We start from the raw sequence: 15,199 nt of genomic DNA, 5'->3' as shown, positions 1-15,199 counted from the left end.
AGCCGGGCCCAACAGCTTAACGTGCCCTCCGAAGCACGGAATCATCTTACTTTTTCAGACAATCAGGTGATTCAAGCCTGAAAAGTCCTTACCAAACAAAGGACAGTCTCACAAAGTGATTTCGACCATGTCCCCATCGGGAATCGAACCCGGACCTTTTTTTATATTAAGAAATATAAAAAAAGAAAAGGGAGAGATGCCTTTGCCCTGCAGTGGAATGTGTGGAATGAGTGGCGTCTCTCCCTTTTCTTTTTTTATATTTATTTTAATATAAATATTTAATTTCATGTGGTTAGAGCGTCAGGCTCACGATCTGGAGGTCCGGGTTCATGTATCATATATCATGTCATTTTCCTACTCTCTAACTAATTATTAGGCAAATCACGTGCACTGAAGTTGATACTTAAGGATAAAGCTTCGATCATTAAACTAACCTTAATACTTACATAAAATGATTTATTACATTTAAGTACTTACTTAACTTATTTTTATTACTAAGTATAAGCGACAAAATAAAAACGGAAAATGCGTCTGGTATTATTATTACGATTTGTTTAGGATAATTTGTTATATATTATATAACTTACTGTTATTTATTTCCGTTGAATAACGATTGTCATTTATGAGTATACCAATCTACAATTATAAAAAAAATACAGATAAAAAATGTTCTTTTGCAGAAAAAAGTCTCCATTCAAGAAGCCTTCGGCTTTGTTTGTCTATATAAAACGCTTTACGATAAGCTATCGACCGATCTGAATTCTGTAAGACAAGGGCACAATGGGTCGAGTACAATGGGGCAGAAAAAGAGTCGAGTGAACTAAGATTGTTTACACAGCCCGCTCCGCATACACCGGGCGATCTTAGATACGCTACGTGATGGGAACATGAATATTCCAATCCAACCATTATGTTGTATTCTTTGGAGAAATCATTGATATTTATAAAGGCAGCCTCGGTAGTCTAGTGGTTAGAGCGTTAGGCTCAAGATCTGGAGGCCCAGGTTCGATTCCCGATGGGGACATTGTCGAAATCACTTTGTGAGACTGTCCTATGTTTGGTAAGGACTTTACAGGCTTGAATCACCTGATTGCCTGAAAAAATAAATTGATTCTGTGCTTAGGAGGGCACGTTAAGCCCCAGCTATTAGTTGTTAAAATACCTCCACCAACCCGCAGTGGAGCAGCGTGGTAGAGTATGCTCCATACCCCCTCCGGTTGATTGAGGGGAGGCCTGTGCCCAGCAGTGGGACGTATATAGGCTATTTATGTTATAAAGGCGGATTTATATTTGTCTGATGTGTTGTGACGTGACGCGTCAGAACGGTATCGGTTTCATTCATTTAGTATAGTATAGTAACGTTCATACAAGTAATGCGTATTGTGGTGTGATGGCTTGTGTCGTGTGTCATCAGAAACGATCGCGGTTGAGTTAGAGCTGTATTGATTCAAAATATCTTCATGAGGCGTCAGAATATAACATATAAATATGAAAACTAGCCATCACGTCACGACACAACACATCAGACAAATATAAATCCGCCTTAATCTGTAGACAAATTGTTTAAACAGCTTTGCAGGGCATTGCTCAATATTACTCGTAAATTTTGTATTAAAATAAGTACATTTAGTATGAAGATTTAATAATAATAAAAAAATGAAAATAAATAACAACTATTAAATCTCTTCTTCTTATCGTGTGGGTTGTGAAGATGAGCCGCTAAAGGCCCCTGACATGGCTCATTAACGATTACTCACATCAGTTAATAAATTAGTAACCAGGACCAACAGCTTAATGTGAAGCACGGATCATCTTACTTTCGGACAACCAGGTGAACAGCCTGTAAAGTCCTAAACTAACGAGAAATCATAAAGTGATTCTTGTGATATATCCCCACCTGGATTTGAACCCGGGGCACTTAGTGTAGTATCGGAGGTCTTTACTCTAGCTAGGATAAGATATTTGTATTCAGTCAAAAAAACAGTCAGTCGATACTGACTGTTTTTTTTTTTAAAAAAAGAAGGATTTATAATAAAACATATTGCAGGGTCATATCCTTTTCCATGCCTATTCTGTATCAGGTTTTGGTAGTTCCCTCCGCTTTTCTTTATTCCCAAACATAGACCCTAGGGTCCCTAGGGACATAAATGATATTCGTATTTGAACGTGAAATCTTATTCTTTTGTTTTATCTAGTATAATGTGATGTGTACAACATAGGATCTCCTTAGATGTGCAGATCCTTCCTTTTCAAATACAACACCCTTTCAAAAATAATTCTAATAATTACAACCTTTTTGAAAAAACTTTTAAAGTCTTTTAACTTTATACACATTTTATATAGAAATCAGTAGTATTTTATGTATCGCCATTAGCATTATTAGACATAAATTATGTAAAACTACAATAATTTATGTCTAATAAAAGATCGAAAGTAATATTAATAATACGTGAATACAACCATGAGGTATGATTTTCACTACGGCTACAACTCACCACTTATCATGTTGGTCTATCAGAAAGCTCGGTGAGGCGTGGGTACTTAGTTCATCTTGTAATTGATGTACGCTGACTGAATTAGATATATAGATAGATAAAATACTTTATTGAGCACAATGGTAACAGCCTCCGTGGTCTAGTAACAGCTTCCGTGGTCTAGTGGTAAGAGCGTTAGGCCCACGTTCTGAAGGTCCGGGTTCGATTCCCGATGGGGACATTGTCGAAATCACTTTGTGAGACTGTCCTTTGTTTGGTAAGGACTTTTCAGGCTTCAATCACCTGATTGTCCGAAAAAGTAAGTTGATTCCGTGCTTCGGAGGGCACGTTAAGCCGTTGGTCCCGGCTATTAGCCGTAAAAACACCTCCACCAACCCGCAGTGGAGCAGCGTGGTGGAGTATGCTCCATACCCTCTCCGGTTGATTGAGAGGAGGCCTGTGCCCAGCACTGGGACGTATATACGTAGGCTATTTATGAGCACAATGGACACAAAATACAAAGATAAGGACAACATATACAGAAAAGCACAACAGGCGGCCTTATTGCTCATGCAGCAATTTCTTCCAGGCAACCTTTGGGTACAGGAAAATTTTGTACAAGTATAATAATAGCGGGTTAGTGCATTAGGACATAGTCGTGAGCTTATGTTATGTTTTTGTGTTGTGGGTATACAACCAATACGTCTTTAATAAGAGCCACTCGGCCCCAAATTATCTACATAACATACACACATAAACAGCCTATATACGTCCCACTGCTGGGCACAGGCCTCCCCTCAATCAACCGCATGGAGTATGGAGCATACTCCACCAACCCGTTGGTCCCGGGACCAACGGCTTAACGTGTCCTCCGAAGCACGGAATCATCTTACTTTTTCGGACAATCAGATGATTCAAGCCTGAAAAGTCCTTACCAAACAAAGGACAGTCTCACAAAATGATTGCGACAATGTCCCCATCGGGAATCGAACCCGAACCTCCAGATCGTGAGCTTAACGCTCTAACCACTACACCACGGAGGCCAAATTATCTACAGAACGTATAATAAAATCGACACATGTAGTGTATGACAGTGGTTTCTTGTGGTTTCATGACTGTAGGTCGGGCACGTCACCGCGCCCGCGCCGCGTGGCCTGGTATCCACTAACTGTCTCTTAACACGTATTCTACTGCGTGTGAAAAGTTCCATTCCATACACATTTGCGTACCAATGCTTGTGAAACAAAGATGAACTGCTCGTGGTAGGTGCCTAAATGTAACATAGTTATAAAAACAAATCGTCGTTGCCAAATAAAATCTATTATGTGCAATCGGGTCAATTTTACAGAAATTAAAAAAAACTTCCGCTTGAAATTTTTCTGTATCACTGTGTGTTAAAAAATATTAAAAGATAATTGATATTTACGTACATAAGAGTTTGTACTGAATATTTTAGAAGCAACATACTATTATATCCTGACAAAAAAGAAATTTGGTGAGCGCGACACATATTCGCAAGAGCTTTTAAATTGGCAACGACGAAATGCGGTAGGTCTAGTATTTTGAGTAATTAATGTTTTTTAAAGCTTATAATTCTTGTATAAGTCTTATATGATACCATATATAATTAATACAATACATATAAGTATACTAAATATTTCACGTTCCAAAGTGATACTTCTCTGTTGTACTAAAAGTATCAAATTAAAAAACCTTCGGTAATTAAATAAGTCGCTAAAAGGCAATTTTAAAATTGACGCTACTATTACTATATGAAAATTTCAAAGAATAATTCAGTTCAATTTTGTATATAAATAATATTATTTTAATAGGTTAAAATATCACAGTCAATAATCCCGAAGGGCGGAAAATAAAAAAAGAAGAATGCTCTCTGAATAAAATATTCAAAATTTTTTTTAATTAATACTTAAATTAGTAGCAGCGGTTAGCCAGGTACTCTTGTTGTTGTTTCCTCTTGGAAACAATGTAACAATTCACAATATAATTAATATTTTACAATTTCAAGAACTTACCGTTTTTAAAATTTATGACTTCTTGTTAAATCTGAAACAAAGGGAATTAAAATTAATATAAAGAAGAATAACTTCAGAAATTCGGACAATCTTAGATGATTGTTAAATGTACAAAATTAGACAATTTTCAATTCAAATTTTACTTTAGACAATTTTATCTTTTGTTAAAATAATGAATTATGAATTTGACTGAATTGGAGGAAACATTCACAACTGTGAATAGAATTTATTATAATGTCTTTCAGTGGCGGGATGGTGTCGGAATACCCTCTCTATTATAATAATATAAGCTGATTATTAAAAGTTGTTGAATTGTTTGATCGAAACAATGAGTGGAGGAAAGTCAAACAAACTGTGTCTTTCCTCCACTCATTTGTCTTTCATGCGGAGACGAAAATAATAATCCCCTTGAATGATGCAAAGCTCTCGCGTCGCACGAAAAAACTTGATTCAAAGTGTTGATAACTTTATGACGTTGCGTTACGCAGTACAAAATTTGATAGCTTATTTCAAAAATTGAGTTTCGTACACGATATCAAATAAGTAGATTCGTGTGACCAGTAATAGAAGTATTGTAACGAAGTTATTATTTTAACCTATGTTTAATTTTTGAAATATTTGAATTTAATGTGTTTGTGTGTTTAGGGCGGAAGGCAAAAGGGAAACCACTGCCTTATTTTTCCCTAAAAAAGTAGCATGGAAAATTCTGCACCGACAAGAGCGTGGCTCTTAAATTGATGATGATGATGATGAATGTGTTTTATTCTCTTTTTTGTTTCGAAATAACATTAAACTAAGTTAGGTTAATGTTACCTAAATATAAGTTAAATACCTAAAGTATAAGTTTAACTTGAATTAAACTATCCGCCATGTTCGTAAAACACGTGACTTACAGAATCCATAACGGATTCGAATACTAGCGCGGGCTTTAAGCCGCTGAATTCGACTTTATAAGTACCAATATGTATTTGGATCATAAATAATTGATATCACGCTGTTTCCAGGATTTGTATCCATGTACTTGCACAATAGGCTAGCCCCTGTTACATAGGACTTATACATAGCTGGCGAGAAGTGGGTGTATATACTATACACTTCTGCGTATACTCTTTCAAGGATACATGGGTGATGTTTTATATTATAATGAATTACACTATTTCAGGCTTTACTTTGGTTAAAACTGAAGTTGCAAAGGTCAAAAATGGTTAAAAAGAGACAACTGAATTTCTAATTTGACCTTTTCACGGTTGCCTGCTGTATCCATTGTGTGGCTTTCACATGGAAATATAGGAAATATTAGTTCCGGACAGGAAAATTAGTGACTTTCCTCGCCCGTGCTATGCAAATCCCCACAAATCTGATTACAGAGGCTTAGTTAAGTTTTGTTATACAATGAAAATAATGTTCTACCTCCACACGGTAAATTAATACATCTACTTAGGTATTAAACTAAAAAGGAATCGCATTACACATCGGAATATGTTAGGTACAAACAAAGAACAAAAGTGCAGTCACTGAGCCCAGCGAATTATTTGTAAACAGTGGTTGCACCTTATCGTATATCGCGCCAGGAATGTATAATCTGGGAAAGAATAAGAATAACTTGACATAATTTACAATGCTCGTACTGCTTATGGTTAGGTATACAATAGAAAGGCATAAGTTATGTCTAGTACTCATTCCGTATCAGTCAATCACATTTATTTAGTAAAAAAAAAAAAAACATTTTTTGACTGAAATAGACCTACTTAGAACAATAACTTTCCTCACAGCTGTTGCTCCGCTTGTTCTTAATCCTTAAAGTAAGTGTGCGTGTAAGTAAATAAAACCGACTTTGGATAATTGTGTAGCAAAGATAAATTATGAAATTTTGATTAAGTACCAAATAAAGACAGATCTAAATGTAACAAAAAACGTTTTCTTTTTCCTATTTCTCTCTCTTTATTTAAGAGCTGCGCTCTTGTCGGTGGAGTAATCGCCTTCAATACTCCATCGATAGGGCGTGTAGAACGGTGGTTGCCTCAATCGCCTTCCGTTCCGCAGTACACCGACCAATTTCTCAATCGGTGATGTTCTAGCTAGAGCCCTACCAGAATCCATTTCCTCGGCCTCCAACCAGTACTGTTCCTATTTATGTAACTTATTTTTGAATTTTAATCAAGAAAAACGCAATAATAAGTTTGTCATGTTGTCATGTTTTTCTATGCCGTCACTGTGTGCTTTTTCATACAAATTCCATAGCTATTTCGTGTTTTGACGTTTAGTAAAATGTAATTGATTTGACTAGTTGCAAACTAGCCTATTAACATTCTTTTCATTGTACGTTTAAATGACGTGAGCAATTTTAAGTAAATATCGTTGTACTTTGGTGGTTGTTCTACTTACATATTCATTTATCCCCACAATGAGAGCGTAGGAAAGAAAGTTTTCGCGGGTGTCCAAAAATATTTGTTTGCGATTTGAATATTCATAGGTATTAGGCGGATTCACATCCCAAAGGATTATTCACTGATTTAGAAATCAAACGTGACCAATCTTAATTAAATTTCATGGTGAGTGACCTTGGGTCCACGGGCTGAGATCCCGGTCCTGTTAAAATAAATTTTGAACTCTGTTTTTCCATTTCAGTTGATATGAAGTACACAGAAGTACAAAGTAAGTGAATATTAAAATTTCATACCAAATGAAACCTAAAAACAAAAATATGACTTAAGCCAAAACTAAAACGTGAATTTTAGCAACAAAATAAATAAATCAAATACAAGGTACTCGGAAACATAATGTGAAACTTTTAACGAAGTCATTACTTCACCGATAAACTGTGACTCGACAACTATTTGAAACTTTACGAATAATTTCCGAATCAGTGGCCTGGGAAAAGGAACTTTCGGTTTTTCCATAATTTACAATTTTCTCAATAGGTTGGGAAGCAGCGGCTTACGAGAAGGCAGAACCAATTTTAAGTTAGTTACATATGTATTTTAGAATAGAAACAGAATAGAATAGAAATCATTTATTTTAGATATAAGTAGGTATTGGTACACAGTAGGAGTGAACATAGTAATTACAAACTTATTTCTAAAAAGGGACGTCAGCTCAGCAATATGTTGTGATGTGACACTCCGGAACTTTTTTTTAGGAACAAGCGTTACTATGTTGTACCTACTTAATTAGATTTTCTTTGACTCATTCAGCAAATCTAGATTACATGTGCTGCCTTTTCTTTTTATCGCACAGAGCAAAGTCCATAACTTCTTCTTTTTAAACTAGCAGTGCGGCGCGGAACTAGGTTGAAAACAAATGAATATAAAAGTCAGCTGGGCCTTTGGCACTTTTTGCTAACGTCCGGTTTTGGTAATTTCACGTGTCCTTTGTCAAAACCGCAACTGCACATACGTGTAGATACAAGAACAAAAATACAGGATAGAGAAATCAAATTTCCTATGAATAAAGGTAATATTCATGAGATGTAACGAGTGGACGGCCAGGTAGCTCGCCTTCATCAGACGACAGTTTTAAATAAAACAAACACCTTCTATTTGTGTTGATGTTCGTTACTTTTTGACGTTGACAAATGCGTAGTAAAATATCTACATACCCAGAGAAAGTAGAAGCGTTTTTTGCATCTCTTTGTCGTAGAGGATAAAATATTTTCGTCAGGTTGGTACTTCCCTATTCAATCCACGTTTTAAATCTACTTCATTTTTGATTTTGTTCCAAAAATAAATCACACAAATTAACTGTAGACCAGGTATAGCTTTTCACAAAAAAAAGAAGGAATTTAGTAATCATGTTATCGTACTTTACAAAGATAACAGAATAATATTTTTTTATACGTTGCCAGATTGGCTCCCACAATAAATTATGGAAATGAGTGATATGCTGCAGAGAATAATGATTTACATAATATATCGTTTATTCTCTCCACGTATCCGACCGAATTACGGTTTAATTTTTTTTTATACCCGTAACCATCCAACAGCGTTTAGATAACAGAATTTCGAAAAAAAAACCTTTTTAAATGATTTCAATCCAATTTGAAATCGTTAAAGCCTTGATAATAATATGCTAAGGCAATAAAGCCGCCTGTCATGCTTCTTCTGTATGCATGTTTTTTGTGTGCAATAAAAATATTGTATGATGGAGAAAAATATTGAATAAATAAAAAAATAAGTACTATACTTACCCTAATACCCTATGACAAGTTAGTTCGCGTTTTAGAAAGACAATTTAAGTACTTCAGAAGTTGAAGAAGTCCTTAGTGTTCCTTCAGTCGTGCCTAGAAGATTCATTTATTCATAAGGCCTAATGAGGCAAGTCTCATAAAGGGCATATTGCGTTGTTGGGATGCAAGTTTGTGCTATCTCAACAAAGTTTTTATAAGTACCTCTTAACACTACGTGAAATCTCAGGTCATAAGGTTCACGTTTATATAAACGAGTATTTAAATTTAGTAGCCTACAAGAACTACTTTTATTTAAAATCTGATGATAGAAAGTGTACCCTAAATAAATACCTGAAAATAGAATCCTGCGCTATAAAAATAGACTGTATACAGTACCACATAACACTGCTCTACTGCACAAAAGTATCTTAGGTCTAGCTCCTAAGATCTTCAATAAATTGCCTGAACATATGACAAGTTTAAATATAGAAAATTTTATGAACGAGTTATATGCACAATTGACAAATAAGACCCACGAATACGTAACGGGTAACAATCGTATATAATATACATGTATCTTTATCTTTAAATTGACATCTCTGCTTAAAATCCTATTTTATAAAATTTTGAATTTAATATTAAGTAAATACTTAAATAATAAGCCACTATTTGTATGCCTACTAACAGGCTGAATACAGAGATTGAATAATTTTTTGTAACATCCTTTTGTATACCCGTATTCACAAATAAAGATTTTGATTTGATATGATTTAGAACTGAGACCCACAAAATTTTACTAACTATACATATACGTAATATCATGATATTAAATGGTTATTTATTTATTTATAACTTACATAATAACATAACTTAGACTTGACTGATTTCACTTTGACTAAGACTCGATTTTTACGAAAGGTTAACAAGCTCCATTGAACAATCCCATCCCATCCTATTATGCTAAAAAGACAGAGACAAGAATAGGTGAGGTTTTTGTGAAATATATTCTTTTATTAAAACCAAATCTGTTTACGTCCTTCAGTAGTCAGGGTACAATAGAAAACGTGTGTACAGCAGCACAATATAAAAAAAATTATTTGATAATTGTGCTCGAATAATAATAGGCAGTAAAGAGGGGTAAAAGCGGTACGTACTTACATTTGAAAAATATAATATACTTACCTACCTAAAAATATTATGATATAATATTAACAAAAATAGATTCCATGCAACTCAAGAAACAGTTAACGACTTGTATCAAAGTTTGGATTTAAACAAGGGTTTTTAATAATAATTCCCGAGCATACATGAAAAATATAATTTATTCTAAAAGGTCAAACACATTACAAACATTTGGTACATTGACCAAACAGGAGATGTCCTTAGAAAAGTTTCAGTACGATCTAACTCTGCACCAGCGTGCGTGTATGAAATGATTGATGAATGTGGAGGAAGCAAGAGAAGTGTGTCAGGATCGAAGCAAATGGAATTCTATAGTCTCTTCTTACCCCGGTGGGTGGGAGTTTATGTATGTTATTTTAAAAGAAGCGATGCGTCTCCCAGGTACTAGTATACAAAGTTAGGAATTGAGGAACTAACTGGAATTATCACTGTGCACTAGCTTTTATAGTGTGGCCAAGATAAAGCGTATTCCAAGCAGCAGAAGTTGCAGACATCGTTTTTCTTGTTTCTAATAGAATAAAAACAAGAATAATGACCAGTGCGAAGGAAAACAATTTAATATGTTACAAGTTACTGTGTAACATCAAGTATGATAAAGTAATTACAGTGTATCTGTATAAAACAGAAACGTTGAGAAAATATTATTACAGCGTTTGAAGTACCATTACCTTTTACGGCTACGGAGTGTTGTAGAAGTTAATTTTATCGGCATAAGTATTTTAACTTAATAAAGACATGATTAAACTTTGACGATTTTAATTAATTTAGACTATACAGGGTATTAGTGATATCGTAACGAAAACTTTGAGGGATGATTCAGACTATAATTCTGAATCGACATTAAGTGGAATTTTCCGTCGCAAAAGTATAAAAACACAAAAAAAATCATGAATTTTCCTACAGGAAATTCCACTTGATATCAACTCAGAATCAAGGTCTGAATCATCCCCCTCAGTATTCGTTACGGTGTCACTTTCCCCCGTACGTACTTGTATGGCTACCTGTACGTACTTGTACGGGGTTTAAGTGACGTCGTACGAATACAGAGGAGGATGATTCTGCTCAAGTGGAATTTTCTATCGCAGAAGTATAGAATTGAAAATATTTAAAACAGAAAGTCATGAATTTTCGATGTAAAATAGCTCTTGATATTAACTCAGAATCATGGTCTGAATCAACCCCCACAGTATTCAGTACGATGTCACTAACACCCTGTACACCCAGCACAAGAAGGTAGATTTAAAAGGGGATAAAACTGCGAGTTATTTTTTAAGTGGTGGGATTTTATAGACTATTAGATTTACTGTACTTAATAATTTAATATCATCATCATCAGCCGTACGACGCCCACTGCTGGGCATAGGCCTCCCCCAAGGATCGCCACGACGATCGGTCCTACGCTGCCCGCAATAATTTAATATAGTAAATAGTAAACGGCTACGTATTTGAATGTATAATATTTGAATTTATAATTTTATTTAATATTATTTATTATTCTTATTGCGGGCGTCGTACGGCTGATAATGATGATGAAAATTATTATTCTAACACTTTTAAATATATTTCTTTTTATATGAGAATTGAATTGATAATATACTTATTATAATGTATTTGAAAGCATTGCATAATAAAGTGATCTATGAGAGTAAATTCACATAATTTAAGTAGTTTAATTTCAGAGGAAAATATCCCTAATATATACTTAGGTTTGTTTATCTATGGAACATCCACGCCTAACAGCTAGAGGAATTTTATCAATGTATATTCTGACAAGTAAACTTTATTTCTAAGATAACTATAGAATCTTATTAATTTGGAATTAAGTTTAAATTATTCTAAGCCGAGCCGAGGCATTGAAGAAATAAAATGGGCTTTGTTATGTAGATCGTCCTGCTCGTCCATGTGTACATAATGGGCAAAGTAAATCAATTTCGAACAACAAAACAAGGACGACGTAGTCCTTGTTACACTCAGAAAGGCACGTTGCGAGCTCTTTATAAAAGTCTTAGGTATATAAACGCTAATTTACGACTATTTCTTCCTGCTTCTGACTTAGTTACTCCATTCTAAAGGCAACGATTAGGTCTTATAGAAACTACGCATGCCGTGGTTGCTTTTACAATACAACTTTTAGTTGTAATTATTAGATAAATAAATAAATACAATACAAAAACGCTTCATTGCATGTATAAACACAACACTAAAAACAATTACAAAGCTGACAGGAGAAGTACAATCGGCGGCCTTATTGCTAAATAGCAATTTCTTCCAGGCAACCTTAGAACTTGCTACATATTAGAGTCGGGGACGATGCAATATAACTTAAAACGATCTACATATAACATACATATGCCTATATATTATATATATCGTGGCCATATCATAGAATTGATCATTTCATGAAATGATCGACCATTTCATGAAATGGTCGTATTTCATGAAATAGAACAACATTCGTTGGCCACATCATGATGTGGTTTGGCCAGATCAATGAACACAAAACGTTTAACGATATGACCAACTAAATGCATGATTACTTCATGATATGGCCAAACGTTAGTGATCATATCGTAAAATAGTAACATTATCCACCGGTAGTGGCGCTGGTGTCGCTTTGTTTTCGTTTTGCATAATGGCGGCGGACAATAATTATTCTTTTGTGAACGCAAATAATACGAATAATAATGAGCAAATACAAGATAAAAGTGCAGTGAAGCAATGTTTTGACACTAAGGTGAAAAGAAAAACTCGTATTAACAGTAGACAGCAACTTTATTTTTATTTTTAGGTTATATGGCAAATAATGAAGGTCGAGTGACCACGCTACGTAAATCAATGGACTATTATTGGATTTCAAAATATGATATAATTAAAACTGCGAATGAAGCGATATTAATTTTAAAAAAGAAAAATATAGACGATCCTACTGTCCGTAAAGTTTCTTTTTTTGACGTGACTTATTGTAGATTTGCCGCAGATGGCATTAACTACTTGAAACGGGATTCTATTAAAACGCATAAATGTTTTTGTCATAATTTAAATTATCATAAATCTTTTTTTATAATTTTTAAAAGGCATAACAGTAGGTTAGGGTGCGGCGGGGGTGGCCCTTGGGCCACCCCTACGCCGCCAGTATGTTTATCTTACACACGAAAAGTATACTGAATGATGACCAATGGCATGAAATAGTGTCAAAAAATATGACGACGACTTCAAAGCGAGATGCAGTTACGGCGTATATGTCAACTACATCAACACTCCGTTAATCGAAAATGACTTTTTAATTTTTATTTGAATTTTAAACATTTTTGTACTTTGTACTAGAGTAATACATTATTTCCTACCTTATTTCGCGTTTTTATTACACCACTTATCATGGACACCCTACATTAATGATATGGCCAAACGTGGATGGAAATATCATTAAACGCTGACGTTTAAACGATATGGTCAGTTGAAGTTGGCCATTTCATGAAATACGACCATTTCATGAAATGGTCGATCATTTCATGAAATGGTCAATTCTATGATCTGGCCACGACCTATATACGTAAACTAAAGACTATCATCATACATATATAGAGAAGCCAAAAACTTCCAAAGTTAAGCATCAATAAAAATCACACTACTCGTGAAGGTGTCTAGAGAAGACGCTCTCCTGATCGACTGGCAGAGAGTTCCAAAATCGGATAGCCTGGGACGCCTGCATGTACCTGCTTTTAGTATCGAGTATTCACAAATATCAGCACCCATACTTGTTATACTTATGATTAACGTAAGCGACACGATGAGCATTAATGCGTAGTAGTTTGCCTAATGGAAACTCGCATTTTTGTCACGATTGTTAACCTTGTGACCCAGTAACAGCCGATGTTATTCAATCAGCGGTTCATTGCTGTGTAACGAAGTCAATTTTGATAGATTTTCGGCCTTCTATCGATAATTATCTGTAGTATAGCTACGAATTGTGTATGCCAATGATAAAAATACGAAAATTTTAGAAATATTCGACTTGATAATATGCTTAATAAATATATTGATTGCATTTTAAAACATACTTATTCCAGGAATCAAGGGGAGGCCCGTTTGAGTTTTCAATTCTCTCTACAGACCTATATCTCTCAGATACATTTATTTTAAAGGTTAGGTACTTTTAATCACTTTTGTCTATGCTTTTCTATACGTAAAACAACTTGTTGAGGATTCAACAAATTTTTCAGACACAATAGGGTAGTTTCCAACTAATCAAATCGGTTACTTTTTACTAATCGTCAAAATACGAATTACAATGAAAGTATGAAAAAGCAACCTGTGACATCATAGAAAAACGTGACAAAATTTCGCACGTATTATTACATTTTTTTTATTAAAATTCATAAATAATAAGTTAAATAGAAAAAGAATACGTTTTTTGTCGCTTTTAGATCTGTCTTTATTTATCAATCAGAATTTAATAATTAATCTTTGACCTTGGAAACTACACAATTTTTAAACAATGTAGTTTTTGTTTTAAAAGTACGACTTACGACGGTAACAACTTTCACCACTTTTCTAGAAAATGTTTGAGTTTTACCTAGCCATTATTAACTCGACATAAAATATGTAAACATTCCTATAAATAAAATCATGTCCTGGTTGTATTATGGTCGAATGGTTGTTGATTGATAGGCTAGTACTGGTGCGTGGGCGTTTCGTCAGTTATTCAATTACTTTTAAAATTAACTTCTTATTTATGTACATAAATTATGTAACATATATGAATATATAAATATAACGGAGAATAAATAAATAATCTCGACCATTTTTAACAAGACTGCAAAAGATAAAATGTGAAACGAGATATATTTTCATCAGTGAAACTGATATGATAATGATTTGAGATTTTATAGGTACTTAGGAACGACGTGCATTGAGTATTTTCTACATGTAAGTATTTAAAGAAATTAATATTACCACACGTTGACGATCCTTGAACGAGATTAGAGGTCAAATCAAATTTGACTAAACGGGGCTATTAAAAAATTAATACATTTGAGTAACAAACTCTTATTCGCGGGTTAAAATGTCAGACAGGCAGTCGCTTGTGGAAACACTGGACCTGTCAAATATTCAGCTTAGGTAAATGGACCCTGTGAAAAACGGGATAATGCTAGGGAGATGAGTAACGAACTATTGTATTGAATTTAAGATAAAACAAAAGCAACCAAAGCGGTGTCGTTAGCGCCTCCCAGTCTAGCTACAAGCAGTTCACTAACGAGGATTAATGACTTTTTTGTCACATTAGTCGTGGTAAGGAACATCTGGTGAGTATGTAACATTCGCATCTAATCCGGTTTTTTTTTTGT

At 34.4% G+C, this 15,199-nt stretch overlaps 1 protein-coding gene across 2 annotated transcripts in view; it reads right to left on the bottom strand.

Annotated features, from left to right (window-relative positions):
• LOC126369890 (short neuropeptide F) overlaps positions 1 to 15,199 on the bottom strand; it is an 88,752-nt gene that overhangs the window by 40,098 nt on the left and 33,455 nt on the right. Inside the window, exon 2 of one of the 2 annotated variants that reach the window (XM_050014491.1) lies at positions 4,508 to 4,538. The exons of the other annotated variant lie outside the window; for it this stretch is intronic. The gene's annotated coding sequence lies outside the window, so the exon portion shown is untranslated. The remainder of the gene's footprint in view (positions 1 to 4,507; positions 4,539 to 15,199) is intronic. 2 annotated transcript variants of the gene reach the window in all.

The sequence above is a fragment of the Pectinophora gossypiella genome, chromosome 9 (genome assembly GCF_024362695.1).
Source record: "Pectinophora gossypiella chromosome 9, ilPecGoss1.1, whole genome shotgun sequence".
Classification (NCBI taxonomy): domain Eukaryota; kingdom Metazoa; phylum Arthropoda; class Insecta; order Lepidoptera; family Gelechiidae; genus Pectinophora; species Pectinophora gossypiella.
This window is presented reverse-complemented; position numbering and strand designations above follow the sequence as displayed.